Below are 4,484 nucleotides of genomic sequence, written 5' to 3' on the forward strand. Positions count from 1 at the left end.
AGGCTCTATGGAAGCAAAGGAAGGAGCCCTGGGTCCTCCTTGGACTCCTTGAGAGAAGATCGCCTTTCAGCTGACCCACCTATCGGCTGGAATCTGTTCAGACAAGTGGAATTAACTGGTGGTTCTCAGCTGTGGCTGTGCATTAGCCTCCCCTGGAGAACTTTCAGAAACGACACCTGAGCCACACATCTGATCCACAGGGAGGGATCCTGGGTATTGATCCTGATTTCTTCTTCTTGTATTATTTTTGAGTTTCTCTGTGGATTCCAATGTGCAGTGAGGTTCTAACATAAGAGAAAGCTCCAAGTAAAAGTGGCTTAAATGAGACAGAAGTGTATTTTTCTCTCATTTAAAAGTCCAGTGATGGGCTGTCCAAGCTGGGGTAGGGTATCTGTCCATCTTCGCTTAAAGAACAGAGGACCCCTCTCCTGTAGAATTTAGAGGAAGATGAGGAAGTTGACTCCATCAAGTTTGTGACCTGAAAAGATCATCCTGATCGCAGAGTGGCTCTCTTCTCATTTCCTGGAAAGAAATAGGATTCCATGTTAGGGCACCAAGAGCAGCAGGTGTTGATAATTACTAACGCTGGGCACTGACAGGCACAGAGGTTCATTATTACCACCTCTCTATTTCTGTGGGTACCTAAACTTGTTCATAAGAAGTTTAGGAACAGCTTATGTTAGCAAATAAGTGGAATGTATCTTCCTGGTTCAGAGACTGTGTGGATGGACCTTTATGACTCTCCTGATTGGTCCCTAGGAGTCCTTGCTGTTATCTAAATGCAAAGTTAATTATTGGACAGCAGTAAACAAATTGGGACGGGTTGCACAAAGGGTAGGAAGTTGGGTGTCAGGAACTGGGTCCTAGTACCTATTCAGGCTCTCTATGTAACTCTAGGTGACTCCTCCTTCTCAGCCATCTTTGGCATTATAAAGGAAGGTGAAAGCCACCAAAGGCCCAGTCCCCCCAACTTAGTACAGTCATTAAATAATGTTTATTGAGCAGAGACCTTGTACCTACAATTCGGGTGCCGAATGCACACTGTTAGTGAAACCCAGGTGATTGATTTTCCCTCACAGCCCTGGGCAGGAGGCACTGGTTGAAGTTCAAAGTGCTGGCGGGGATCCAGTGTATCTTCACACGTTTGATGACTGACTGAGCTTGACATGCTGCCTGGCTGCTGAGGACAGGCGGATTTGCCAAGGAACACACTAGTGCCTCTTTGGATCCAGGGGGCTTTACGTGGGGTGACTGAGCAGAGGAGGGGAACAGAAGTGAACAGAAGCTTGGAATGTTCTTGCCTTCAGTCCTCTCTCTCTGCCAGCTCCCTCTGATTCAAAGACCGTGTCCTCAGCACAGCCTGTCCGCAGGCCCAGCAGTCCCCACGTTAGCAGGCATCTGCAATCTACCATTCCTTCTTCACTCAGTTCCCGTCACCAGTGGCCGGCCTAGGCCAGGCCCTGTGCCAGGGGCTAGCAGTACAGACTCCCTGCCCATCCTCAGCTGGCTCGCAGACGAGGAGGCAGATAGACACAGCAACTGGCAAGTTTCTTTCCTGCAGTGCAGAAAGCCCAGTGATGCAAGAGAGCAGACAAACAGGAAATGAGAACAAAAGACAAAATGAAGCCAGGGGAAAAGAAACTCCCCGGGAGAGGTGAGGATGGAGCCAAGTCCAGAGTGCTGCCTTGAGGAGAAATGGCTTTTCTGGAAGACAGAGCTACAGGTGCAGGAGCCAGAGGTGAGAAGAGCTGGGGGCTTGGGGAGTGGGGAGGTGAACAGCTTCTTGTGGCTGGGGCCTGTGGTATGATGGGCAAGGGAGAGAGCCCATCAGGAGCAGTGATGGGGACAGGTCACAGAGGCCGGATAGGTTCGGCTGAGCGTTTGGATGTTGTCCTAGGAGGCACACAGGGATGCTAAGACAGGAGGGTGACTTAGATGGCAATCACTTTTCTCCAGATTTCATGGCTGAGAGTGAGAGATTAGGTTCGTCTCTGAGTAGCAGAGGTCTAATAAAAACAACTTACTTCAGATGATAGTTGATTTGTACAAATAAGTAAAAGAAGCGGTCAAGGGAAGGACATGCACACTTTCCAGTTCATCATTCCATCCTGCCTGGCAGTGGGTACCGTTGCTGTAATTCAGAATGACAGCTGCCACACCCACAGCCAGCAGCAGGATGGGAGGGGGGTGAAGACAAGAGGGGAAAATGTGCTTTAAAGGAAGAAGCCCCAAAGGCTCCTACTCATACACCATTGGCCAGGACAGATTACAAGGGACATGTCACTGCAAGGAAGGCTCCGAGATGTAGTGCAAAGACATTAGAGCTTCTGTTTTGGTGGCTCAGCAGGAAAATAGACCCTGGGAAATCAATCACAGGGGACTCTGCCCAGACCTTCCACCCTGCCGTTGGAAATGGCTCTATTCCTAGCTGCACCCTCTAGTTCCTCCTCAAGCTGGTCTTGGTTTAGGTGTCATGGAGCAGAAGATTCTTGTCAACGTTGGATCATAACTAAGAGGTGTTGCAGCCTGTGCAGGAGCCCGGCTGTAATATTTGAAACACTAATGAATATCTGGCCCTGACCGGTCAGTGAGCAGCAGCCTGGTCCTCGAGTTCCCCATGCTGCCTCAGGCATGCTCCTTTATTAGCCATGCATGCCGTGAGTAGGTTTGAAGGGGGGGCGGGTCCCAGGGCAGAGGCTGAAGAGCCAGGGTGGAGGCAGGCACCTGGGGACGGGCATCAGCTTTTTATAAACTGGAAGGCAAATGTTTTGTGTTAAGGAAATCACAAGGCTGTCCTGCGGTTTTCGGCTGAAATAAATCCTGCCCTGTCTTTTGTGACTTGAGCCAAGAGGGTTCATCACACTGATAGGAAGAACATGAATAAACAGCATGATCTCCCTGAATCTACTCCAGAGAAAACTGAGCTCCTGGGAAGGGCACACCTGCCTCTAGCCAGGCAGGGAGATCTGGGAGGGCAGGGGAGGGGCAACCCATGAGAAACCAGACCAGCTGAGGCCTTGGAGGTGCAATTACTGCCTGCTGGGGACAGCTCAGCGCCTTTAATAGACATGTTTATTTAACAGGCTTCCTGGCTCTCAACACCCAGAGGGAAAGAAAAGACCACTCATTCTTGTTTTCCAGCACAAGGAAACCCAAAGAGGAGGCATAGTGAGAGAGCAGAAGCATCCTGCAGCTGATGGAGGCTGGCAGCTGACACTGCGGTTCACCAAAAGGCCCATTTGAATGACAGAGGGGGACAAAGATGCTATGTGCTGAATGAAGCTGTAAATTCACTGACCTGAACCCTCTGCATCAGTCTTAGAAGCAACACCTTCTTAGAATCAATTTCCCAGAGCAAGGGGCTGGGAGAGAGCGGCCCTCCTCCACATGAATAGGCCCTGGGCCCCACAAGACCTGGGGCTGGCCCTGTTTGCTCCCCTGATCTCTGTCTGCTATCTGGGCTCCAAGCCCCCTTCCTGTACCTGGCAGCAGAATAGTATCAGCACCACTGAGCACAGAAGAGGAAAGCAATTCTTGCCCCAAACTCAAAGCCACCCTTTTAGGAAGCCCTACAGTAAATCAGGTTCTTCCTCTTTCTGTGGGAAACCTAAGGAAGATTTTAAAATTCTGATCTGCTTGTCAGAGCAGAACGCACATAGATGGATAATGTCTTGTGACCTTAAGGCCAGCTAGGAGCAAGGTACCTATCAAGGTGACATCCCAAGCCCCTGTTGTAAAACAGACTGTGAGTCTGGCTTGGAACCTAGCAGACAAAGCACAAGGGACCCAGACTTGGGACTAGACCTGGCCGTATGTCTCCATGAGGTTTGAGATGTCTGATCTCAGTGTGCCTGAAAACATCACCGCGTTAGTTGCTTACTAAAATGTCTTATTCACTCAGAAATTTAAGAGGGGATGCAGCCGAAGTCATAGAAAGACGATTCCTTTGTGTGGAATGAAAACTGATGAGATGAGTATTGACTGACTGTTTACTGTGTGCTAAGCACTTTACATGTATTACTTTATTAAAGGCTCATTGTATCCATGAGAGGGTGACCGACCTGGGAGTTCTTTCTTAGAGGAGGACCTGAGATTCAGGAAGGTTCTGGTGGCACTAGGCCCTGGGTACAAGCTAGAATCATCTGGGGGTTTTCATAAAGCTACCAATGCCCAAGTCCCACCCAGATGAGCTGAATGGAGTCTCTGGGGAGGGCACCTGACTATGCATGTGGTGTGAAGGGTCCCCCTCTCCCAGCTCTGTGCTTCAAATGTGCAGCCAGAGATGAGGAGATGGGGCTGCTCAATTTGCTCAAGGTCACACAGATTATTGGCTGGTGGGCTCTAACTCAGGAGACCTAACTCTGTTTCATCCATCTGAACATGGTGGAAACGGAGTCGGTTAATATTAGTTCGAGCCAAATGATAATTTGTTTTTAAAAAAATAAATAATGGCTTTGGTGTCAAATCATTTGTCCCCTTAACAA

General features: G+C 49.4%; 1 long non-coding RNA gene across 1 annotated transcript; it reads left to right on the top strand.

The window, feature by feature from the left end:
• Positions 1–1,196: 1,196 nt before the first annotated feature.
• On the top strand, positions 1,197–4,048 carry LOC134473981 (uncharacterized). The gene is made up of 2 exons (XR_010044502.1): positions 1,197–1,738; positions 3,084–4,048. It is a non-coding gene; the product is annotated as an uncharacterized LOC134473981 (long non-coding RNA).
• Positions 4,049–4,484: the final 436 nt, after the last annotated feature.

Source organism: Cavia porcellus, unplaced genomic scaffold (genome assembly GCF_034190915.1).
Source record: "Cavia porcellus strain 051 isolate PalLab524CR breed Dunkin Hartley unplaced genomic scaffold, mCavPor4.1 scaffold_1, whole genome shotgun sequence".
Classification (NCBI taxonomy): domain Eukaryota; kingdom Metazoa; phylum Chordata; class Mammalia; order Rodentia; family Caviidae; genus Cavia; species Cavia porcellus.